The sequence below is a fragment of the Calypte anna genome, chromosome 20 (genome assembly GCF_003957555.1).
Source record: "Calypte anna isolate BGI_N300 chromosome 20, bCalAnn1_v1.p, whole genome shotgun sequence".
Classification (NCBI taxonomy): domain Eukaryota; kingdom Metazoa; phylum Chordata; class Aves; order Apodiformes; family Trochilidae; genus Calypte; species Calypte anna.
The window spans coordinates 6,571,037-6,598,730 of NC_044265.1; the positions used below are offsets into that span (position 1 = coordinate 6,571,037).

Genomic DNA, 27,694 nt, shown 5'->3' on the forward strand with positions numbered 1-27,694 from the left:
GTGTTCAAAGCACTGTGAAGAGGCCAGATAAGTAAGTGAAATTGCAGCTCCTGGATGTTGAGGAAATATACTAAAAGGGTATAAGTTAATCAAGATCAGATCAGGAAAGCTTGATTTATTTAGCCTAAGACACAAGTATAACTGATATCTTTGCAAGAAGATAAGAATGAAAAAGGTACAGACAGTTCAATATAAACATAAATACAGGCACAAGAAGTACAAGTAATCAGGGATAAATATTGGCTGAAAGTTGTTCTGAACCCTGGAAATTTTTTTCCCCAATAAGACTGACAAAAAAAAGGAAGTAACTGTTTGCATTAGCCATTTGCATAGCCTACTATTCATTTTCAGACTGAAACACTGAGATTTTCAGATGAGAAACAACAGATTTAGACAAATAAACATCTCATTTCCATTTAGAATAAAAGAACATTGAAAAGAAAAATCCACTGGGACTCTAAATCCTTTTTCCTCTGTCATATTTTCTTATCAGCAAATGGTACTAACTTGAGGATATTTTGAGCACTAATTATTTCATGATTCTAAAGTGATTGAATATATAAAACACTACAGCCTAACAATCAGAACTTCAATGTAGAAGTTATTTTAAATATTCCTACTTTCATAACAGCACAGTATTTCATCTGTCAAAACATTTGGCATTATAAATTTTTGATAGAGCTTAAAAACTCCTTAACCCAACAAATCTCATGAAACCAGTTTATTCACAAAGGCAAGTAACACATAGCCTTACTAATAAGGTACCATTGATTAATCAGATTACCCCGTACAGTTTGTATCAAAAACCATTATTTGTGTAGCATTAGAGTCTTCATATATGAAATTCAAATCTGCCCTTCAGAGAAGCCTGCAGTAGCTTAATGGGGATGAAAAGCCTTCAAACAGCAAAAAATATTTTTGCCACTCTTTAGAATGAGAGTCCTGGCTTTGATTAGCACCAGGAAACCCCTGTAGTCCCATTGGGTTCTGATCTTTCTGTTCCTAAGCAAAAAACCTGATTCATGTTGTATGACAGAAGTTTTGATGGTACTGACACAGCATCACTACACTGCATCCCTAAAGGAAACTTTTATTTGATACAAACTAAATAAATTCTGGTGTCTTTGTGACACACATTTTGAGTGCTCAGACTTGCCATGCCCAACTGCCTTTGCTGTACTGAGCAATTCATTTCTCCCTGCTGCAGTTTGGGGAGGGAACTGGGAAAATATTTTCTTACCTCTAGTACTTTAAAGATTTAAAGGAGAAAAATTTTAAACTGCTTTGAAAACTGCCAGTGCTTTACACAGATCATACAGTTCTAGTGACTTACAGAACAGGAACCTAGATGGAAAAAAGTATAAATTTCACAGAGACACATATATAAAACCATATTCTCTTAATTCCCATAAAATATTAATTGAGAGCACTTAGTATAAGAAAAGATGACTGAGTATATTTTTGATGTACTTGTTCTAGCTCATTTCAGGATTCAGAAGCGCTATGCATTTATACCAAGGAACCCAATTTAACATAAATGTTGGCATTAAGGAAATAAAGAATAAAAGAATAAGCTTTCAGATCTTCACCAGTTCCTACTCCTTGATTTGAAGACTGTCAGAATTTAGAACATAAATAAATGTTAGTTAATTCTAAATTTAAAATATGGTTTCAGAAAGAGGATATTCATACTGGATTTCAGAGAAGCTCTTTTTTGTTCATAATGGAATTGCTAATTCTTTTATCATACAGGTTAGCATGAGAATAAAACTGCCTATTTTAATTGTCAGCATATATACCCAGAGAATCAGTCTCTGATGCACTGCTGCAGTCAAGTATACTGGAAGAAGGATTTCCTGTGCCTGGACCCCAGCCAGCTGAATGGTTTATGCCTTTGTATTCTAAAGCCTACAGCAGTTTCAGTGCTGAATTAAAGAAGGAACTGATAATTCAGAATAATAGGTTTGCTTTTTTTATAGTTAACCTTTCACAGATGTTTCTAGATGACCGAAGCCCAGAAGATGAAACTCACTGCACTGGTGCAATGTCATAGTGAAAACAAACAACTCATTGAAGAGGACAGGGACTTCTGAAAGGCCTTTATTTTTAGGCCATTTTACAAGGGATGAGAACGGCCACAAAACCACAGGTTAGGCCAAATTTAAATGGATTTTCAAAGTTAACAAAGATCAACTACAGGAACTCAAGCAAGACTGCTATATTATTCCTACATTTACAGCTCATTTTGCACCTAAGGTCAATTACCTCATCTGGGCAGGGGGGCAATTCTGAAATGACACAAGTTGTATGGTATGTTTTTGCATAAAACAGAACTTTCTGTGGCTTTAGGCAAATGTTCCAGAGATCATATTTGTATATAAGTTTATAGGACTGGTATTTTCTAATGTTTTGTAAAAATAAAAACTGTACAGGATATTTGAGAGGGTTTTTCCAGTCAAGTTTGAAGGATTCTAGTGTACTAACAGTGTTACATTTTTTCTTTACGTTTCTGTATTTTTAACTAAGCATTTCTATCTTGTATTAAGACAAAAGTCTTAATATAACTTGTTCAAATTTTTGTATTGTACTGTCTAATCCATGTTGTCATTTTAGCATTACTTTATGTGTGTGTGTGTGGTAAGCTGTGTCCTCTGTCAGAACTTACATGAAGCCATTCAGAAAACACTGCCCAGATGGTTTCCTATCAGCCAGGATTTAGAGCACTACTCTTGGGTTTAGATGTTTGAAAGGTAGCTGAATAGAAGACATTTCTATGGTTTAATTAAAATACTTGGGCTACTGCTTTAAGCAGAACCTTTTGAACTTCAAGAAGATTGAGAAAGTAAAAAGAAAAACTGTGATAGTCAAATCCTTTTTTCTTTTGTGAGACAAGGCAATTAAAAAAACTTCTTCCCTGCTGTGTACAAACTGCATTTTGTCTTTCTAAGGCATAGCTAAAGAAGTAGATTTCTTTCTCTGCAGAAAGACAGATACTGTAGACAGGAAACACATTGCTACCTCTGATATCCTCAAACCGTGCCTCTGAAATGTCCCTTGACACTGAGACAGGTCCTGAGTTTTCCCTCGGAGTATTAAACTCAGCTTTTTATGTTCTGTTGACACTTACTCAGAATACTAAAAATAGGCTACAACATTTATTATTTCCATGAGGTATGTGTGATATCAAAAGTTCTGCAATCCAGCAGTAAGAATGAGAAAGTCCTGGACAAACAGTCCTCATCACCTGGCTCATAAATACACTCAGCTTTGTCAGCATTCTCAGCTATCTTAAAAATGAGAACTCCTTTTTCCTGTCTATCCAGGTGTTTGCATTTGGGGAGACTTTCCATTTGCAGAAAAGAATCAACTGAAGAGGATAAATGTGCATGCCTGAAAGGGTTCAGTGAGCTTACAAGAAAGAAGAGGATAACATAAGACTTAAATCCTTCCATCCATGCCTCTGATCAAGATCCTATGATTTTGGCTTCCTTCTCTTTGTAGCAATAGAGAAAAACAAGTCACAGGAGAAATTTAAGAACAGTTTTGTTTGTGGCTTCCTGTGCAGTGCAACTTCTGTTTTGTGACAGGGGCACTGGAGTAGTCTTACAGAGTATATTAAGATCCCTAGCCCAATGTTTCCCACTTAGTTTATTAGCATCAGCTTTTATAGAGTCCCTGTCCTTTTGCCTGGGGAATTTGGCTTTCTTTCCAGCCTGCTTTCTCCTTTGCTCCTAATTAATGTAGCAATCAGCTCATCACCCAGAAAGAAATTTTAAATTAACTGCTTGCTTGTTGGAAAACAACCGAGATGTCTCCATTTTTTTTTTTCTGTTTTACTGTTCAGGAGACATGAGGGGCAGTCACTGTGACCATGACAGTTCTTTGCTTTAGAGGTTTAGCAACACATTCAATAGCTGGGACTCCTAATCTGTCTCGAGCAAAGAGCACCAAGGAACCATTGAAATAACTTGTATTCCCAGTACTAACCCCATCTATGGCTCACATAGAAGTGATGTGAAATAAGATTCTGCCACCTTAGACCAATAGGGCAAGAGTGAGTAATCCCTGTTCAGAGCAATAGGAGCTGTTTTTAGAAAGTCTCTGACAAAGCTTTTTCCTTTTAGAGCTACTGGTAACAGTACTCTCCCGGGGCCTGATACTGCTGCTGCAGTTGGGAGTGCCAAGGGGCAATGCTGAAGCCCTGCTGACAAACTCAGTGCCATGCTTGCTGCCTGCCCTCAGCTCACCAACTGCTGGGATCATCTGCAGGGAGGCAGATGCAGCCCACCCAGACCAGGACCAGGGCAACCCGAAGATCATCTGCTTCCCAGCTTTCCCCCCAGGAAGACCTAGACTTCAAATCTGCTGGAAAAGGGGCTGCTGCCCTCCTGCAGGCACAAGTATACAAGTATACAATTTTGGGAGGGAGACACAATACTTGTCCCCTTTGCCCATTCTCCACCTGGGGACTACATTATGCTAGGCAGCTTTTGCTAGGCAGTTTTTTTCTAGAGCTGACATATGGCCTTAATCTTCAGTGTTATTTTCAGGCTTCATTTTAAAATTATTATTTTAAAATTATTATTATTGTCCTGTGCTCATTAAGAGGCTGGAACTATTCTTCAGTGATTAACAGTTTTCATCTTACAGATTGCTTTCTATTTTAATAAATAAATGTCTGACTCTCTTGTATGGGTTGTTCTGGCTTTCACTGACAATTTAACTAATACATCATGATTTTCCCCCATTAAGCAACAAGCAACAGTTACTCCAGGCTTATTCATTGGCATCTTCACAGGTTATAAAAAAATCAAGTCAAGTGAATGGCTGACAGCACCTCGAGTCAGTATGGAATACATTTTCTATGAAGATTACCTTTTTTTTGCTGGTTTTCCTTCACAACTTAAATGATTCTTTGTCCAGACTGTAGTTCTGTTTCTTTTGGAACCATGGAAGTTGCATCCAGTTCTGCCTGTGATGGATTCTCTGAGGAGCAAAAAGATGAGAAAAGTAAAACTGCTAAGTGTGAAAATTTAGGCTGAAGAGGAAGTGTTCTTAAAAGTACTGTCAGTAAAATGATCATACATCCCTTAGGTGCAGTCCCTATCCCATAGGGCTTGTAAAGCACATGATCTGAGTGAGAAAAATCATGCTATTGAATTAGCTGCAGGAACAAGAGGTAAAACTCATGGGTTATACAAGTCAGCATGTTACATGATGATTATAATTATCCCATTGGGGCTTAAGATCAACTATGAGAAAAATGACTGATATATTAATGCAATTTTTCTTAGCTTATAAACCATTGGGTTAAATTCTCAATAGGTATATGTCTAAAAAAGTAGTCCTTTTCCAAATGAATTCACAATCCAAAAGACTGCCATGTTCTTGGAGAGTGTTGGTATTCTCCCCATTTTCTAACAAAGGAAGATAGGTAGTACAGGCAAGTTAGACAACAAACAAAACCAGTTGTAAGGCTACACACTCCAGGGTGACATCCTGAACAAAGTGCTCAGATTCTCTATCCATTTCCAACATGACTGGAAAGAAAGCAACAAACCTCTTAATTTTTACATTTCTAAACTGACCTAATCTGTCCCTAGCCTGCTGCAATTTGTCTCAATAAAGCTGTTTACTTTGGAACACTTTCTTCATCAGCTTACTTGCCTATTGCCAGTAATTAAAAGTGGTCAGCAGCTCCCTGGCTAGCCTGAATAGCAGACTGCCCCTACGTAGGGCTGCTTTTTTTCAGAAGTCAAAGGTCCCTCAGAGCTCTTTAACAATCCCTTCTGGGAGTCATGATTCACCATCTGAAAAACACTTCTCCATGCCAAAATAATGACTCATTTTGTAAAATGTCAATTAATGCCCTGCAGAGCCTGCAAAAAAAAATAGTCCTGTTTTTAATGAATTAGGATTAAAATTAGTAATTAATGCTTGAATCAAGTGATTATTTTCTTGATCCTGCTTAAAATTAAATTTGGTTATAAGCACTTTGAAGGCAATGAGCAAGGAATCATTATTATTTAATCAGCTTTAAATTACATAATTACTTACATGAGTGACGTATTTTCATCTTGAGATAATTACAAAAATTAGTGTGACTTTATCACAGTTTTACTGTGCAAAAATCAAATTCATATTATTAGTGTGCTTGAATACTTGCTTTCTTTTGATAGAATATATCTCCAAATTATTGCATGAAAGTTAATGAAGCTATCACATGAAAGTATTGTTGGAAAGTGATTTGGAAAGGTTCCATCATTTCTCCCTGATCCCATGTGAACTCAGCTCTATTTTATTTTTCAGGGGGGTTTATTAAAGTTTTCTGAAATAATACGCAATTTTATAGCCAGCACAACACAATGTGTCTTGCTGCAAGAAATAACAAACCTTGTGCCTTATTTCTTTTGCCTGCTCTGACATAAATCAAATGTAGTTTCCATAAATTCAGTGCAATCACAATGCTATAAAGTATACAGAGCTCAAACCCAGAAAATATGACAGATTTGAGAATGTAGTTCAAACCAATCCAAAGTTTTCAACTTTTTAAACACTGAACCAAACATTCACCTAATTCTTGCTTATCTATATATTATTTCACAAATTATCATGCATTCTTTTACTAATTGTATATCATCAGTTCAACCATTTAAAAGACTTGGCTTTTGGAGGAGTGCAAGATTGGAAAAATAGTTGCAGTATTTTTGCTTTTTAAAGCTATCTAATTTTAAAAGGCAATTGAATTGCCTTTTAAAACAGTTTAACAGATGGAGATAAAAAGGAGGGAGGACCCAGAATACTGTCATTAGCCAGAAGTGCTTTATGGACCACATTTATTAAAATTTCTCAGTAGAGGATTACACTAGGGGTTTCAGATGCGGTCTAGACCATGGCTGTGGCTCACTTATTTTTATAAAGAGGCGACAGTAAAAGCTCAGATCAGTAGTTTGCCAACTGTTTGGGATCGTCAGGGTTTTCAGACCTACTTCTTCTAACAATCAATCTTTATTTACCAGCATATTCCTCTAGCTTTAGCAGACAGTGAGTGCCTCAGCTGAATCTTTTGCCACCAACAAGCCAACATAGGGTTATATTCCCTGGTGATGTCCTAGTTCATCTTCTGTTATGTGCCCTCTTGACCACACCACTCTTCCCAAAGGTGCTGTTACTCCTGCCTCTGACACTTTGCTGCAGTGCAGTAAACATTTTCCCTCACTGCTCAGGGAAGGTATTACCTCTATTACCACACCTCAGAGGCCCTCCTAGCCTGAGTGGTTATCAGCTCTGGGCTGCAATCAAACACTCCCTGTATCTGCTTCTCCTCTGACTGCAGTTTCTGACTAGTTTACAATAATATTGAAATAGATTATGTATATCCACAGCATCCCTATAGAGTAGGAAGCAATATTTCACTGCTGTACAGATGGGAAATAAGACCAAGATGTCAAAGATTTAATTCTAACTGAAACGACTGCATTATAATTGTTGAAAGACAAGAAAGAAATGGAAGCTTTCAAACAGTAAGGGCATTATCAGCACTGTGATTCTCAGATCTGTCTTGGGATCTGCCAGGGCTTGTCCACCAATGATTTGAAAAGAGAAATGAGAGTTGTGAAAAAATTTCAAATAAGCTGTTGTTTAGTGTAACAAAATCCAAGGGCAATGAAAAGAGCTGCAGAAGGATGTTAGCAGGAATGACCAGGAGAAACAGCTCAGGCTTTCTCTGACAACTGAACCATCCTTACTTTAAACAGTCACTTTTCCTTCTGGCTTTCCTCTCTTGTTCAGAGAGGGATTCTGGCATTCTCCCTCCATCAAGCTAGTTTCCTTTAGTTTAGGTTTTTTTCCCTATTAAAAAAAGATGTCAGAAATACTGTTTAGAATCTGCCTTAACTCTCAGAGCCTGGTCTCAGAGCGATGACAAAAAGCCATAGGAAACTATGTATTTTTAGCTTCATTCCTCATTAACTAGATAACTTTTATTCATGGATACTAATAAAATTGTGAAATGCATTAAATCTCATGGAAATATCAGTACTTAGCAGCAGTAAGTAAAAACCCTGCTGGTTCCAACAGCCTTTTTCAGACGTAAAAGTACACAGGGGGAAAGACTTTATGACAAGTAGCCATGACTTACAAAACCATAGTCCCACTTAGCACGTCTCTTTTTGATAAAGGTTCCAGGAAACTTACCAATTTCCAATTAGTAGTGGAATTAAAGTTACAATTAAAGCTACCACTGCTTTGGCAATCCATAGCAATTACAGACTGTACCTGTACAGACTGATAAATAGCCTTACCCCTCGTTGCGTGCGGAGAAATTAAATACAGAGAGGGCAAATTACTCTGTCAAGACAGCAAAGGATGGAACAATATTCATCAATTGCTCAGTCTGAAGCTTTTTCTGCTGGGCCAAGCCATCTTGCTTTTGGCTTCTAGAAAGTTGCAGGTGGTCAGCACACAGACCATGTAAGCTTTTTCCTCCTCCCAAGATAGTCCAATACTAGCTAACCATTACAAATGCATAAGCTTTTAACACAGTGGAAAATAAAGTTCTGGATCTATGTACAAGGAAAGGACACGCATCCCCCCAAATTAATGCTGTATTTGATGTGAACCTGAAATTTGCATTGTCAGATTTTGAAAAACAGCAGGGGGGTTTAAGAATTAAAACTAAATAAAAATCCTGTTTTAGGTAAAGAAATTGCTAGTATCTCTTTACAATTATATATATAATTGTAAATATTGTATATAAAAATATATATTGTATAATTATATATAAATATATATACTATATATATAAATATATATACAATAGATATATTGTATATATTGTATAAAAATACATATAAAAAATGTAATATATATAAGCTGAAAGGAAAATGAATTAGGAAAACTAGGCTAGGTTTTTAATGCTGCCTGGAGTAGTTGGATCCCTTAAGTAGAGAAAAGTAGTAAATATTTAGTTAGCACCACTGGGATAAATCGGTTGGTTTTGTCAGCAGGACATTTCAAAAGAATAATCCATATAGCTATATACACACTCCCCTAAAATAATGAGTTTTCCAAAACAGAGATACATATGGAACTTGGCTTTTCTGGGTAGGAGGACTCTATAGACCCTGTCATGACAAAGCAATTAAGTCAATTGTCCTGTCAGTTCTACCATATTCTTAACTGCAGCTGAACAACACTCACACAGATGTGAACCTGTTTCTTACCTCTGAAAACCAGGGGAAATGAAAGGAATCTCTGCTAGTTTCTGTCCCCAAACAGATTTTCCCATTTATTAGTATGAGTAAGAAGCAAACAGGAAATTGTTTTTTGAAAGTAATTTTTGATTGATATAACTGATCACTATTAAGGGTGATCATTAAAAATTAATTTCACTGTTCCTATATTTTTGTTCATGCTGTCATTCACATGATTTGTTGCATAATATCACTCCAGTAATATTACATTTTTTCCCTGCTTGCTCATCTGGAGAAACCACAGGTGATGGACTGCTATAGAGACTCCCCACAACTAGGTTCAATATGTTCAGTCTCATTAGTTTTAGACAGACCAGCTCATTAAAAAAAATCTCACTAAGAGGTTCCACGTGTGTCCCAAAACTGATACACGCAGCAAACTGTAATTTGTGTAAAGCTGTAAAACCCCTCAGAACGGATTTAAACGACAGCACAAACCTCTACTCCCACTCCTTTCTCATTACTGCAACAGGATGACTTGAATGTACTTGGAGTAATATCACAAAGAATGGAAGCTGATGCTAGTAGGTGCTGAAATGTAATGTCTTTTCCATACACTCCAATTACTTTTAAGTGGCAGAGGTTTGGGATTGTCAAACTATTCAGTTATTGATTTGCCTTTAGACAGAGAGCATTTGTTTCCAGTTTCTCACTTTCACGCTCACTTTCCATTAAACACACTACATTTAGCACTCTGAATAAATTGCATTTTGGAAGATGAACTAAGTCAGATGGCAAGGCTAAGTGCACAATCTATGCTTTCTCACCTATCACTTACAGTTCTTGCAATAAAAAAAATGAGAAAAGTGTAAGTATCAGAAAGAGCAGGGTTAAAATGGGATATTATTTTTTAATCACCTGATTTTTCCTCCCTTTCCGCGGAACAGTGAAGAACATGGGACTGACAATGGAAAGATTGATACATTCTTTCATTTCCTGATAGAAAATACCATAAGAGATGATTGCTTAACAAAACCTTGTCAGGATGCGTTTTTTCCTATTTAAGACACCTTCCTCACAGGAAGACTGATCAACTGATATTAAAATTAAAGTCACCACTAAAGGATCAATAGCTAATCCTGCAGATGAATTCCATCAACAATATCTAAAAAGCTTTTAGCTAATTCTTTTTAAATTGTGTTTCCACTGAAAGCAGTGAAAGTAGAGTCCGTATAAGGGGAAGGAGAATTTAGTTCCATGCCTTCAGATCACCCTCTGTACAGTTGTTTCAGTCCTGCAGTAACTGCTACAGCACGATTTAGTATGGGATGCTGTAGAACAAAGATGAAAATATGCCCGACTGTAAAATTATGGATTCTCTTTTTTTCTATTTCTAGTTGCATCAAAATCTGCTATCTTATATGGAAGAGATTTTTAATAAATTACTCTTTGCAGAACCACAAAATATTATCACTTTAAACATGACAGTGATGAGAGACAGGCTGGCATCCACCCATGTGATTGACATGTAAAATCCTAATCTCTTCTTCAGTCTTTCCCTACACAAAACTTCTGTGGAAGTTTTCTACATTTCTGCTCATTTGATTGAGTTCTCTGTAAATCCCTTTCTTGATTCTAGATGCTACTTGGCAAAGCAGTTAATGTATGCTTAAATGTAAGGTCAAATGGGTTGGCTGCCTAAGAGTAAGGGTACTCAGGGTACACGGAGAGCCACCACTGCAGCCAAAAAGATGTCCAGCAGCACAGTTCTAGCTCCATCCTGTGCTGGTTTTGGCACTCATCCAACCTTTCTGTGAGCTGACTCAACTCCTAACTCAGCAGAAATACCTTAATTCTTTCACTACTGTGTTTCCTGCTCAGTTAGTAAGCTGAATCAGCTCCCAGCAAGGTTCACTGAATGATGAGGAGTGGGGGAAGGCAGGCTCTCCTCCTTCCAGCAGGGATGAGTTGTTGTACTGCCTTCTCCACCAACTATAATTTCATTCTGAGGCACTGTAATAAAAACTGGTTTTCACCTTTCTGGAACTCTGGACACAGCTGTACTTAAGACAAGATTTTCCTGGTGGCCAACTGAGAGGTGCAGCCATAGGTGCTATAATTACTGAGAAGGCTGCTGGCAGCTAAGGATGTCACCATTGCCAGGGGCTTAGCATTGCCCCCTGCTGCAGCTCAGGGCCCTACAGCTGAACAAACAGCTCATGCCAGCACTTTTCTGCTTCAGTGCAAAGTTGGAGGGTGCAATTATCCCATCACTGAATGCTGTTCAGTAAACTTGGGCTGATTTTGTGACAAAATGCACAATGAGCATCTACCCTGTCAGCTCAGCTTGTGCCTCCACCAAAGGCATAGTGAAAACTGTTTTGCAACATCCATCTTCTGTTAGATAGTGATCATGGCCTTCAGTTTAACACCTCAAAGGGAAGGAGGAAAAGCTGAAGGGAGATGAGGAGGTTCAGATAGGTGGAGGACCCTGTGAAAAGATGGTAATGATAATGATTTATTTTTCATGAGAAACAAACACTGTGGAGCTTATTGTATATGATGGACCTGTACTTCTTAGAGCATTAAAAAAGTAGACTCTTGGCAGTAAACCTGAGGGACGAAAAGCATTAGGATGAAAATTGTTGCTGCCTTCCCTGGTTTCATTCTTTGACCAGCAGTGTCAGCAGGGTGCTATAGAACAGAAGAGGAAAACAAGAGCATTCTTTCACTGACTTGCAGCTCAGCAAGGTTGACAAGTGGTTTTTAACTGAGCTTAAGCATCAATTACCAGTTTAGAAATGAAATCTTTTGCAATTTCTATTATTGATGAGATTCAGAGTGAATTCCTTTGTTAGTGGCACCACATCAGATCAGAACGCATCTTCAGATGCTGCCAGTGAACCAGAAAGAAGCAAGAGGATTTCACAGACAAGAAGGAATAATCTTATCAGTCTCTGTAGTGAGTGCCCTGATGGTTTGCTGAATGTGGGCAAAATCCATGATTAAATCTGCTACCATTCCTGCTTTGCTGTCTGCTATTGTCAGGTTTTACAACAAAGACAGGTAAAAATCTTAATCTGCACTCATCATTTATGTCAATTGAAGTTAATGAAAAAAACCCCAAATTTATCAGGGTCAGGTTTGATTTCTTCTGAATTATTTCCTAGTAATAGACTTTTTACAGTTCTGCTGCATTTGTTTTTTCCTGCACTATGGAACATTGGCTAATCCATATGATACAAACAGGCACCTTCAAGGGTATAACAAAATGCTCTAATTTATTTACTAGAGGCAGTTAATGGGATAAGTAGAAGCCTAATGAGTATGAGAAAGAATGTCATAAATTACTCTTTGCTCTTTAAGAAATAAGAACATGAACACCATCGAACACAAAGTCCTTTATCTTGAAAGTCCCAGACTACACAGTGGGAAGAAAAATACTATTGCATTTCATTGTAAATATAAATGGAAACTATGAACAAGGAAAAATAAGATAAAGCATTGGCCCTAGACTTGTTGGGAATTGTCAACTTGTAGCAAAAACTGCAGAGGCTGAGAGAGCTGGGGAATTAGAGCACAGCAAGGATGTGAATGAGCACAATGAATATAATTTTAAGCCAAATGCTGTGCGTGGCTTCAGGCCTCTGGTCTCATTCTTTCAGGATTGTTTCCTTGTCAAACACAAGCCAAACTCATAAAATGCTGTAATGGTACTTTCCAGATTTGCTTTGTTACTTATTAGTCTTTTTCAGACACCACTATGTACAATGCATACTGGCCTTTAGAAGATGAGCCTGTATATTTTACTAGCTGGCAGGTTCACTCCAAAGATGATTATACTTAAATGGGTTTTTTTATAATTATTTCTGCCTATGAACTCAGAGATCACAATGAGCAAGGTTCTGGAAGACAAAAATTAGGAGGATGATCATTCCAAACTGGTATCTGGATAAAACAATATTTAGCTTGGCTTACATATAAGCCAGAATTTTCTGATTAAGAAAGATGACAAATGATGTAACCATATCAAATACAAGATTGTTATGGGAAACATAAATGTGTTATAGAAATGATTGTTGCAAATAAATGAAAGGCAATTGTTTTGCCCCTTTCATATGGAGTCCCAGGAATATTATTGTAACAGTAAAGAAAACATAAAGCATCTGCTAGCAATATATGACTAGTTGAGAGGAAGTGATGACCTTCAGCTGTCCCTTTAGCCATTCAGCCCAACTGATTTTTAAGCTCTTGAATGGCCTGTGCTGAAATGGTCACTTCAGGAAGGAAATACAAAAGCACAGATAAAATTTATGCTGTTCTGCAACACAAAGGAGTTTTGTTGCTCTTCAAGGGGTATTGTTGAAGAAGTCTAAGACATCGCCTCATAGAGAGAATGCTTAAATTGTCCTCCTTTTATAGCACAGATAATTGTCTCCATTCACACATTACACCAATGATGGAACCACATACAAATCTCTGGCTAGTTAAGACCCATTGGACCAGGCTGCCAGTCAATTATGAGATCAGGAATCCCTTTTTCTCTGAAGAGTCAGATAAATAACTGGTATAATAGTGATACCACAATGGCCAGCATCGAATCCATGAGCATCCCTGTTGAAAATTCCTGTTTCCGGGGTAGCAGTGACTGGACAGCTCAGGAATGGGTGGTTATTTTATTATTTTCCGTTGCTTGACCAGGAGGTGGCAGTAATTCCCTTTGCAGAAAAAAAGAAAGCTCAAAGGATACCTTGACACAGACAAGGTGGGCAGGAGGGTGGGGAAGAAATTGCAGAAAACAGCCTTCTAGAGAGCTTAGTGAATAAAATTATATTGAAGATAATAGGTAGGAATATAAATAAGCTCTTTTTTCTTGTTCCTGTGACTATTTCTACTATTTATTTGGTGTCTAAAAGAAAAATTACTGAAAAGATACACATCTCCCAGAGCTTTCAGTTAGGTATTATTTTCAGAACTAATCACATCTACATATTGCAGAAAGAACAACACATTTATAGTGTCCAGCAGCTGTATGTTAATGTTATTTGAGAAACCATGCAGAAAAGCTCCTACATGAGAAAGAATTTGAAAATGCAGAAGAGACCACCTTCTCCCCAGACACCTCCACGCTGAAATTCACAATATTTTTTGACCAGTGCTGTGACTCTAAACATGCAGCTTAGCAGCAGCCCTCCATGCCATTACCCTTTGTGTTGTACCTCTCTTCCCTCCCTGTAACTTTCTTGATAGATCACACCAATCTTGTGCTATCTTCAGGGCACATCCTGGGTATGTTCTCTAAATCCTCTTCTGCCTCAGACTCATCCAACCCTTTCAGCCTCTCACACTACTCCTGATGTTGCCTCCTGAAAGCAGCAGTAGGAATTGTGTGTATGCCTGAAATTATTACTCTCTGGCCTCTAAAATGCATATACAAAGAAAACCAAAAAAATCTTTTGAAATGGTTTATTTCCTCCATTTTGCTCAAATTCTATAAATATTCTACACAGAGAATATCCAGGTAGGACTGCTGAAAGACACAGTAAATTTGGTGTGGCTATTAAAAGGTTTTAGTGATAACCACATTTCAAAATCAAATTTATTCTGGAAATGTAAGAGTTATGAACTTGTTACATTACTATGTCAGATCCATGTGTGGTGTAACTGATGCTGCCCCATTAATCTCAATTCATAAGATATATGCTGATTTTCACCAATCAAGAATCTGACAGATGAGTGGAGGAATATAAGCTTCACCCTTTGACCAGTCAGAAGAGTTAACATTTCAAAAGTAATGAAGAACATCCCTGGCAAACAACTTGCAGAAGCTCCCCCGAGAAACATTTTTTACATCAAATATTCATTACATCATTGCCAATATACACTACAAGTTAGTCAACAATGGTGTATCAGGGCAAGAAAAGGCAAGGGTCTTTTGGTAAATTATGTCTTGTGGATCTTGAGCCTTCTGCTGAACAGATTAGGTAAGTAAGAGCTGTTGAAATAGGACTCTTTCTGCATGTTTGTAATTATATTTTCTATAAGTACATTTGATGATTTTAGAGGTTTGTCTGAGCCACATAACTATTGCCATCTGCATCTCATAGAAAAAGTATTTATCCCTGTCCTACCAGTTTAAATTCCTTCTACTACCCAGCCAGAACAACTCATGTTATCATTTCACAGGCTGGCATTAGCTACTCCGTATCACCCTATCCTCCAGCCCCAGACATTTAAATTCCAGTCCCTGCAAGGTTATGGTGTCCTCCAGACTTACACTGAAGTGCTGCAGACAGTCCAGTTCACACTTGCACTTGGGTGGCTGTTGCAGTCTCTTGCTAATGAGAGAGGCAACTTCTGTTTCAGCCATGGCACTTAAATGCAGCCTTTAGTCTCTCAGTGAACTCCAAGTCTGTGCTGACATTGGGTACCTCAGGTGTGGCACCTGGGTGGAAGCTGCCATGGCATTTATGAAAACAACATGGATGAGGTTTGCATTTTTTCACTGCTAGATTTTTATCCTCCTGTCTCATTACAATTCAAAGACAGAAATGACAGACTTTGTATTAATACTTATTTGCTTTCATATTATCATGAGCATTAAAAAATATTACTGTTAAACACTACTGTGCTATTTAATGAATATCAAGAAGGATGACTTTTATTCCATAAGCCAGTTTTTACTCACACTTCTTAGGAAGTTTCTTTAAACTTTTTGCATTATTTTTATACCTTATATACTTCCTTTCTACAGCCTCACTACCAGTATTATATATTGAATACATATTGGTATCGTATCATTTATTATATTTTGCTTTAGATTTGTATTGTAACTACCTGATGAAGTCATATTCATTTCCTCAGTGTCATCTTTTGGGTTTATTTCCACAGAGTCACAAAATCAAAGAAAATACAAGGACGTTTTCTTGAATATACCGAAGGAATTATGAGTTAACTGGTTTTAGTGAGAGAATGTCAGTTCCAGCAAAGACAGGTGCCACAGAACAAACTGAATATGTCAGAAATAATATTACTGTCAGGCAAAATGTGAAGGTCCAAAAAACTGTTGACCCTTGCTGTTTTACTAGAAACTAATCTGTATATTAATCAATTATATATGATATATATTACTGATTATAAGCTGGAGAAATTGTAATTTTGCTGGATGCAATTACTATCACTGGAGTAACGTGTCACAGTGGCACTAAATCCCATTCAATTAGCTTTAATCTAATGTTTGCTCATTAGAAGGAAATACCTTTTCACAATGTCTTATCTTACTCCCTCTTCAACTTTTCCTTTAAAATCAGCAAGTTATTCCCTTTAGTCTAATAAAAAAACCCTGCAACTTAAATTGTGCTCGAGTCCTGTCATCAATTTCCTGGATTTCATAACCTATTCTCCAATTAACAAGCATCATTATCCTTTTTTATTTGTCCTTTACAAACCTAAGCTTTCCCAACTCTGGCCATATACTTGCTGTCCACTTCCTTGATTCTAGACTGAAATCATAGTCACAGCAACTATATATTATTAAAGCTTAAGACAAAGAAAACCAAATCCTATTAGGGTCAGCGATTCCTTTTTGAACCTAGACAGGACAGACAGCCTCAACAACTACTGCATGTGCCAGCCAATAAAATGATACCCAATTCATACCAAATTTATAGCAACAGGACATGGGTTCCCCACACCTGGGAATCAGAATCATGCTTGCACTCAACATCAATTTGCTTTCATCCTAACTTCCATCTAATGTTATTCCCATCCAAGCAGTGGCCTCAGCAGATGTGCTCACTCACTTAACACTTTTTCCAAATCGCTTCTAATTGTGTTACTTGTTAAGCTTCAGGATAAAAAAAATCTGTCAATAAACATAGCTTCAGCTTCCTAAGTCCCTCTGTAATCCTTATTCCAGTCAATGTCAGAGTAATTGCAGTTTCATATGATCAATGTTCTAGCCCAAGTACAGTCCTCCATCTGCATAAATATTTCCTGATCTGTCTTTTCACCTAGCCCTGGGAGATCCATAATTGTTTTCTATTATAATTATTCTACCATTTCAGTCTTTAGCCTCAAGTTCAAGGTGTCTCTGAGTTGCCATCCACGTGAATGTTCTGTTTCCAGCATAATGTCCTTCCTCATTTATACTGTCAGATCTCCTTCTCCTTTCTAAGTGAGGATTGTCTGTCCTTAAACTCTGTATCTGGGTAATGTAATATTACAGCCTCTTTCTTGAACTGGCCACATTTCAGTTACTTCAATTACACCAGATTTGTCTTTAAGCAGCAGATGTCCTTGCTCTTCCAATCTTGTTTGCTGTTTCCCTCCATGCCTCATCATGCCCTCGAGCACACAAAGTGTTCCACTGCTAAACAGCAAACAGAAGCTGGGCTGCCTCATTCAAGCATTTTTCATACCTGTCTAAATGGAAGAGGAGGTTTTTGTATAGTTATTAACTCTTTGAAATAGAAATATAGGATATTATACCAGATAGGAATTAGCTCCAGTTTCAACAATAGGAGGTACAATCTTTTAACATATTCAAGGCAAACCAGTGTTACATAGGAAAAGCTTTCCCATATTTGTAGCTCGTGTAAGCTCCTGGACAGTCAACCGCAACTTTTCCTGACTAGAGGGAGGCCTAGAGTTGTAGAAGGGCATCTGATCACCAGCTTCTGAAAGTGAGAACAACCGTCAATGAACCTGTTAAAAGACAAGTCCAAAACTCATAGATGTCTGTGGGGATTTTCACTTCACTCAGGTGTTTCTGAATCTCACAGTCAGGCTCTTTGCCATGCAGATTACAACCTGGCTTCTTCCATTTATTTCTACAAATATGTCTGCATTAGCAAGAAGATCATAATATGTCCTTCCTTCGTCCTTAGGCTGGAACAATTACAGTCCATCTGTCACTCTGCCTTTTATTCCCAAGATCACAGGCCTTTCTGTTTTACATCTCCAGGAACCCTGGTTGTAGTAGTGCTACCACTCTAAACGTTAGAGGCCTATTCTGCTCAGGGGAATTACATCTTTACCCCCAAGCTGATCAACATAAGTCATAAAAAAGGCATAAGGTTTTCCAGCTCACACACTTTCTGCACATTTCCTCTCATTTTTATTTTACTTGAATACATGTATTGCATATGCATTAAGCAGACTACGCCAGAAGCATCATTCCAGAAACATACTGAACTCGACAGCCTGCTCAAGTGGAACAGCAGTGTTACTCATTACATATTGAACTGAAAATCCTACCAGGGCAGAGACTTCCAATGGAAACCTTCCTGCTCTTCTCTGACCTACCAAGAGCAGAGGAATTGCTTTTCTCTGCCTTGGTTTTGAACAACTCATCACTGTGTTGGATTCAAAGTGAATATAGTCAAGATATGACAAGCCAGATAAAGGACAACTTTGTTTTTCAGAATATGCAAAGAGGAATAAAATAATTATCCACTGTCTGCAAGTTACTAAAACCAAACCAAGCTGTCTATATATGTTTGTTCTCACTAGGATTTACTTTCTAAGCTAACATGGGGGAAGCTGAAATTTCTGATCTAACTACATTCAAATATCAGAGCAATGGCATGTATGAATTTGATCTTCCATAATTTCTTTCACATGAAAAGTACATTTTCTTGCATTCAAAAAAATTAAAACATTTGGCATTTAAAGTGCCTATAAATTCATTGAAAAGATGCCAAAAAAATACATGTTGAAAGCATGATTAAACATTCTGGGAATTAAACACAAGAAGTGGCATGAGGTACTTGCTGAGAAAGCGTGAGAGGGATTTAATTGTGGCATGTCTGAGGGAACTACAAAATATCTTGAAGCCCTGAGAAAGCATAGTCAAGTCAGGTACATGACTCAGTAAATTGAATTTAGTATAAGTGAAAAAGAATATTAGCAGAAAAATAGTTTTCTCTCTCTTTTTTTTTTTTAAGTCTAAGCAATTTCTGGGGCTGAAGAAGAACGTAAATTAGGAAGGTCATTAATACTGGGAATATAAAATGTCTAACTCATACTAGCTCTTCTGTACTCTATAAATGGCAGCTAAATGATCCTCACAGCTCCCACACTAAATAACTAGCCCAATGTTACAGGTAGCAAACTGCCAGCTCGGGTGCCCAAACTGACATGGGCATAGGTATTCTTTTTCACTCAGCTACCTAGACTGAAGCAGAAGATACTTTGCTTTGATCAAAATCAGATAAAAGACGGAAAAAAATCCAGGCCTGAAATTTCCATCTTTCTGTTGTCTTACTCACAAAAGAGAAGAAAGAAATGAGAAATTTAAGAAACATCTCGTGGAGCAGCCTGCTGTGTTCCCATATGTGAGGCAGGTCAGTTCACTAATGGTTAACTTAGCTTTCCTTTTCTGTGTTTAGTTTGTCTATCATTACAAGGTCAGACTTGCTGCAGAGATGAGAAACAGCAGTCCCACCGCATTTCTATCATTACAGCATTAGCAAAATTCTCTCAGAACCAGCACTCTAGAGTAGAACAAGACCCATCTGAAAGAAGGAAAGCTCACTACTGTTACTTCTATTAGTTCACAGGTGCTAAGAGCCAGATCAGAAAGACAACTGTATTACAAACAAAGCTGCCCAGGGCAGCAGAGGTCTCTGCAGTTTTCCTGAACGTCATTTAGAATAAGAGATAATTCTGCATCACCTACATATACTGTGCACTCTCTGACTGCACCCGAAAGAAAATTTCTAAAGATCTAGCTAGCCTGCTTTATGGATCATAATGACCATTCTGAGTCCTAACTGACCAGAAAATATAAGGCAAATCAGTTTTACCTCTACCTCACAAGTATTTTCGGTTGCTAGAAAGCAGATGTGATTATCCTCCTTAAGTTTCCTTGGTTTCCTGGCAAGACATGCATATATTTACAATACTAAGACTCTTAGTCATGTATATGTTACCAAACATTCGTGTCTTAGAAATACTGCTGTTTCCTATTAGTTATTACACCAACTATGTATAATGCCATATGGCCTTAATAACATGCCTGTCACTTTCAGAGAGTAATTACTTCAGTTTTGGCAGCATTAATCTGCAATATTTGCTGTCGCTTCGGATGACATCGTAATGGAGCAATGCAAAAATGATCAACATCTCCCAGGCTGTGAGAAAGGCAGTGTCTGAACACATTATGATTTAAACAAGGCAAGGGCATTTTTCTTGTAAAACAATGAGTTATTTTCACTAGTGCTATTTTTAGGAATATTTGGGAAGGGGGGAAGGAATGGCATTACTTCTATAGAACTGCCAAGATTCAAAATTTAAATATAAAAGAAAGGGAAAAAAAAGCCTGCCTGTTTCCATATCAATCCAAAAAGTAGAAAATGCAACTGCTAAAATAGAAAAAATAATTCACCATTACAGTCTGTGGTCAACAAAACAGCTAAGACACCAATTACTTTTGTAGGCTGAATACAGATTTCAAATCCTTATACCAATCTAATTCCAGAGGATTCTAATTTTAATTGCTGGATAAAAGAGATGCTGTGGCTTTGTAACTGATTAGAGATCCTCTACAAGAGTCACTGAGCTGGATGTGGCTGCCCCTTGGGTATTGCAAAAGCACTTTATAAATTCGTGAAACGTTATTTCACATGTGACTAATCGAGGAGATCAGTGGAGTCTCAAATGGCTTAGGACCAGATTTGGTCTCATTACCCATATACTGAAGTAGTATCTGCCACTATTTTAATTGCTTGTAAGTCTGAGAAGTAGAAACAAAAGTCAGAATTTGTTAACATGCACAAACACCAAATAAAATTAACATTCTGAGAGCCTCGACCTACATTCACTTCATCCAGTGCACACATACACTCATATCTTGTCAAGAACTACATGTGTTCTTAGTATTATTACCACCAGCATTCCTGCTGATGTGAATGGAAGTGAAGTTAGCATGAGCCTGAGCAGGAAGCTGGAAGCAGACTGATGTGTCTACAAGGCAAGACAAAAAGCTCAGAGATACTAAGGGGCTGTACCATATCTCCTTGTGAAATTACTCACAAGAACCAGTGGAAGACCAGTGGTATCAATCAGAGCTTTGATATATGATCATACATAAAATTATCATCTTTTGATTATACTTAAAATATCTGTGTGTGGATCTTTTTTAGGTGGAAGGAAAGCCCACCTGCTGTAAAAGACCAATGAAGCTTTCCTTTGCCATTCTGTTGGCTTCAGATGCTCAGTCCTGACCACGTGCAATACCTCAGTGCACTTACTGAAATGGCACAGACTGAATAGCCTGGGTGTTTACATGCACACTCACAAAGTCAATATTCATACACTTTTGCCCGTTTAAAAGATCCTATATATTTGTCTGTATATTCTTGATTTTACTTGGTTTTTTCTTGGATTAATACTTCTGCAGTTCCTGTTCTATATTAAACCTGGACAGATCCATGTGCTGTGCTACACTTATGTTCTAACAAGCTATATACACAGCAATATGAATGATTCCCATTCCACTGAAAAGCAAGATTATTAACACTAATTTCTTTGCTAAAATGTCAATTGGACATCCACATAGAGGAAATCTTGTGCAGGGATACAATTAATCCACTTTCACAGAATATAAGTTATTATTTGTCATTAACCAAACATTGGTCATTACTCAATACAGAGCAGTATCTCTACACTGAAAGGCAGGGAATTCAGCTATTAAAAAAAACAGTAGTGTTCCTAATCAAAGAAATCACTTTGGATTTTCAAGGATTCCACTGAAAAGAGTGGTTCCTGTTCCTACAAAATGAGAGACAACAAAATTTGAAATGAGTGATACCAAAGGCTGTCTGTTCATGGAGAAGATATGAGCTCCTTTCTAGGTCTGGCAGTTGGTTGCTGTACATGTCAATTATAATTTACTATGCAAAGAACACAATGATCCACTTTTACATCCCACCACACATTTCATTTGCAACAAGGAACAGAGACATTATTGCAGTGTGTTCTACTTTTTACAGACTACCACTCTGACACTATCATTACAGAACATGTTTTCTGTATAGCATAGATTGATTGCTTTTAGGAACCTACACAACCTGATAAATGAAAGGCAGAAAGTACTTTGGTATAAAAATCTCAAGTTATGGTGGCCATAAGCCTAAAAAATAAAACAGCATTGAAGATTCTGAAAGCAGTTGTTACTATGGCTAGTTTCAATAATAAAAATAGACTTTATACCATAACATATAGAGCAAGAGAGTCTCCTTGTGGTGGTGTTTACTATCAAACTCAGTGTCAAAATTCATATTTAATTCACTGGAAAGGGCAAACCAAAGCAGAAAGCCTGCATATACTCCTTTGCTACCACTTCATTGCTCTCCTCTGAGTGCTACAGTGCTACAAAAAACTCAAGGACACTGACCTGCTTTTCATACCCTCAGATACAGACAAGCAATTCCTTAACAGTACTTCTATGCCATGTGATTAAATCCTGTGTAAAAATTTTAAGTACCTTTCAGCAAGAAATTCTGCACAGCAGAAGCTACATAATTGTATTAGTGCAGCTCTCCACAGGGGCTAAATAGCCTTGCTGAGAAGGCCTTTGCTGAGCAGGGCTTCTCAAGTCAAGCTTGGCAGCTTCCTGGTAGGTAATTCAGGTACCTGCTTTGTGCCATGCAGGCACCCTTTTGTTTTCCTTTACTTTGAATCACCCTCAGCTTCATTTCTGGTGTTTCTTTCCCTGTGCTGACGGGTTTCACAATCTTTTTTTGCAGACCAAGAAATATGATTTATGTATGTAGTGCTGTCAAGGTTACAAAATAATATTAACTGTTTCATTTCAGTGCGAAGAACTCTTGCACAGCTAAAAACTGAAGATGTTTTTTCCACACTAAAGTCTGGAAAGGGACCGTGCTTTCTTACTAGCACTTGATAGAATTTGTACCCACCCTCATGAGAACTTGAACATAAAAACAATGAAGTAATAAGTGTGTCTAATAACATTTAAGGGTGTGTCAGATCTTCCATTGCTATTAGAGCTTTTTTGCCCCTTTGGTCGCTGCAGTTTGGTCTGCTGTCAGAAGCAGTGTAATTTCTGTTGCTTACAGATTTATTATAAAAAACACTTGCTCAGTGGGCCAAGGAGAAGTGGGACCTTCAGCAAGAGTTCACAGGCAGGAAATAAAATGTCAGAAAGGATTTGGTGTACCTGCAAGTTGGGTTCCAGAGTGACCAAGCAACATCAGCCTTGGGAGCTTCCACTAGATCACTTCAAAAGCAAGGATTTGGGATACCAAACAGATCTTATTCCAACAGCACAGCTGTCAGCTCATCACGTAACCCAGCCCAAACAGGAAAATGCATTTTAAGTGCTCAGGAGCTGCTTAGGATTGCCTTTACCATTCTTACAACTGTATTTCGTACTTCTAAACCTTTTGAATAATCTATAGAAAATAGGATTACATAAGCTATAAAGAACTAGCATCCTCCAATGTATATAGAACATCCTGAATGACTCAGCCACATTGCTGGGGATCTGACTTTGCTCAGTTCTAAGAGGCTGCTTAGATCTGAGCAGCTCTAACCAGTTTGAGTTGTTAAAAAATGTTGATCAGTTTTTTCTTGCAGCACGTTTTGTTAAAAGTTCATGATGTGAGAAAGATCAGCAAAAGAGCTTCTCCAGTTCAACTGTCTGCCCAGAGCTGATTTCAGAAGGGTGGGAAGTCATTTGTGTCAAGAAACAAGCATCAGGACATTTCCTTTTCTTATTGATCAATCATTGGAATGGGCTGCCCAGGGAAGTAGTGGATTCTCTGTCCCTGGAGATACTTAAAAAGAGACTGGATGTGGCACTCAGTGCCATGGTCTAGCAACCGCAACGGTGGTTCAAGGGTTGGACTCGATGACCTCTGAGGTCCCTTCCAACCCAGCCAGCCAATTCTATTGCCTCCCTATTCTACCAAATGAGAACAGTACCTTTACGTGCCAGTCTTCCAAATCTGAAACCTGTCTGTTGGTCTCTAGTGTAGAAAGTAATATAGTAATGAGGCAGCACGACAGGCAGTTGAGGATTGAAAAAACTGCATTCACTAAAGAATAAAACTAAATACAGCAGAACAAACCTAGATATCCAGAAAGTTTCAGGGATATAGTTTTAGTTATGGAGGAAACTGAATGGCATCCCCGTGGATTTAAGAAACTTGTCAGAAAGAGAAAGTAATTCTGATTGAATTGATCCACTCCAGAAATGCTGGAGATAAAACACCCCTCAGAACTCAGAGAATCAATTTCCTCTGATTTAAGTGCTCATTATGGATCAAATACATACTTCACTAATACATCTATGCTACAACTATCAAATGCATACTCTTAGTCAATAACAAATGTGAGATAAAACAGAGTAAATCTTGGTGAAAGATTTACAAATAAATTATTTCTTTTGAGTCCATATTAGAACAGGCTAAAGGAATGCATGCAATTTTCCTTTTTTTGTTGTTCTGTGGTAACTCATTAAGCTACAGTAACTCAATTGTGTATCAGATCTTTAGTGGCTCATCTAATTATGTAAACATGTTTAAATGCATAATTATAACTTCTTGCATGTTGTAACTGCACACTTAACTTCTAAATTAACAGTCCTTTTATCTTTCTAAATATCCAAGAGAGCAAATTATAGCGTATTTATATGAGGCTAGATCGTATCTTAATTGTTCTCATATTTATCCTGCCCAAATAGAAATATTTTAAGAATTCTACATCTAAGTAAAAAAATCCTGTCCCTAAATACCCTTGCAGTTCTCTACCCAAATTACTTTCTTCTTCCAGCAGTACTGCACAGCCTTCCAGAAGATGGATACAAGCACAGTGATTGTTCGTTTCAAGGTTGCTATTAAGAAAGCATAAGATCAATGCTGTAGGTCAGCACAGGAACTACTGGAGGAATGCAGCACCTGGACACAGGGTGTAGTTAGTAATAAATATTTTTATGCTTACCAGGCTATTCATTCTCTATGGCCTGCAGGGTGTATCTGTAATTTCCCCAGACAGATCTACCATTACACGTATCACCCAGAGAGGTATAAACAGAAAGGTTTATCAGCACGTTAGCAAATGACTTTATGAAGAACAAACAAGTATTTTCCTCAGTGCAATTAAAATTAGTTACACGGCTGCCAAATGTTCCTCTGCACTCAGATTGGTTTGTACTGAAATTAAGGATCAGATACATTTTCAATAATTCTCCTGAGGGCCAAACTATGGAAAGGAACCCCAAGGATGGATTGATGAATAAGTAAAGGATAGAAGAGAAAAGCAAAAGAAGAAAAAGAAAAAGAAAGATAACAAGCATTAGTAGAAATCCTTTTGTACTGCAGAAGATTTTTTAAGGTATCAGCATAAGTGGTTTGATTATCAATGCCACATAAGTGTCAATGAGATGCAGCATTGCCACTGTTGTGAATACCCAGGAAATATTCTGTTGTGTGTGATCTGCAAAATTCTTTCCGCTACTATAGAAAACTATGGTTACAGATAAATGTTCACAAAGACTGACACAGTGGCATGGCATTCAATTTGACCCCAGGGACTAACCACTTTACAAACATAAACACCTTCTTTAACACCTCTTTCTGCAAGTTTATTTTTACATACACAGAAATAGGAACAAGCTAAAATTCTCATCCTTCCAAAGGTTACACTATAACTAGGAAAGAAGTCCCAGGTGTTCTTTATAGTCTGTATACAATACACTCACAATGATGAGCTCTCCAGATCCTGCATCAAAGGACTGTGTCCCTTCAGTTTCTCTGTGTGAAAGCTTACTTGTAGCTTCTGCTGTAAAACCGCTTTTCTTATAAAACTGCTGTAAAGTGAAATGGTTGTTTCAACTGAAGCAATGCACCATGGTTGCAATTTAACTTAGAAAATCCCAGCTCTCTTCACAGACATCTATAAATCTTTGCCCTACAGACCAGAACTATCATGCATCCAGCTTTCTAAGCCCTCCTGATTTAATGACACACATTTATTTGGAAATACTGTAGCAGAACAGCTTCAAAAGCATTACTTTGGCATTAATACACTGTGAGAAATTATGGTGGTTTGGGGTCTTCTAGCCTAATTAGATTCCATTTTGTTCAGTCATCCTCAAATGAAACTTCTGTTTTCAAAGGATTTTGTGAACAGCCTGCTAATGAAAGAGAATTTATAGTATTTATGGGGCAACAGTATAAATGGAATTTAATAGTCAAGTGCCAGCAGGGAACCATCTAATCTTTATCGAATGCTGATTAGCAACCAAGGATTTCTGGTGAGATAACGAGCCCTGGTTTCTACCCAGTTTTTGACACTGGCACCAATGTACATCTACTAATTGCTAGAGGAATACATATAATAACTGAACTTCAACTAATTAGTAGAGATTTAACCAACTTATTGAAGTTTATCTCTTTGAAATTCACAAAAATATCAAGAGTCAAATAATCACCACAGGCATTTAACATACACCTTGGTTCATTCTATGCAAATAAATTGAGATAAATTTCCAGAACTGGGTGAATCCTCAAGAAACTTAGCACTGGAATGAGAATGTATTACAGTAACTTTCATCAGTCTAGACTGAGGAATTAAAACCTGTTCCATGCAAAAATGAGTAAGCCTTGCACACCTAGACTGATTTCAGGTTCCTGTAACAGAGTCTGCCTGTGAACATAATTCTCTGGACCTGAAAACTGAAGTGATCAAACCAAAATCATTGAGTTCTGAGAACTTTTACATCTAGGTCCATTTTTTTCTGTTGTCACTAAGAAGACCATCACACTGAAACTTGAGAGCTAAAGTTAGACACGTGCACAGCCAAGCACAGAATTTCACGCATTTCTAGTACCAAGACACCACATCTGTTAAGATTTTGCATTCAAATGAAATTTTTTCTCCATTCAGCAATTCCCAAAAAGTCATTGACCTACACGCCAACACACATTTGAAAGTTACTTATGTAATTGCAAAAAAATTCAGTACAAAACTTGAGGTCTGTAGAACAGGGGAGTGATCCTGAGTAAAATGAAGAAAACAAACCAAAATCCAAACCAAATGCAAACCAACCCACATACTGCTTTCCTTTTCCTAGTGCATGAGGAAGAAAATTATTCCACACGCATCACAGCTGGGATGAGTGCAGCAGAGCAGAGTTCTGGTTCTCAGTCTCTGTTGTATAAACATAGGTACTATGTTGTTTTACACCAAGCAGAATGAACAACCAGTGTCATACACCACTTGCAGAGTGCTGCTTTGGACTCAAAATTGAATGGAGTGAGTCAGCTACTATGGCCAGCAACAACTGCTTGCTTGGATCATTCTGGCACTGCTCTCTTAAATGCAGAACCCCTGAAACATTTCTATGGTTGGACAATTCAGAAAACATCCACTCCAATTCTTCCTTCTTTATAATTAAGAATCGGACTCCAAGTGGGGTAACACAGGACCATCTTCTAAAAATTCTTTTAAATTTATAAAGCAGCATATAA

At 37.6% G+C, this 27,694-nt stretch overlaps 1 long non-coding RNA gene across 2 annotated transcripts in view; it reads right to left on the reverse strand.

Annotated features, from left to right (window-relative positions):
* Nucleotides 1–27,694, reverse strand: part of LOC115599435 — a 74,433-nt gene that overhangs the window by 13,334 nt on the left and 33,405 nt on the right. For both annotated transcript variants that reach the window (XR_003988424.1, XR_003988425.1), the window contains exon 2: nt 4,876–4,986. This is a non-coding gene — a long non-coding RNA (uncharacterized LOC115599435). The remainder of the gene's footprint in view (nt 1–4,875; nt 4,987–27,694) is intronic.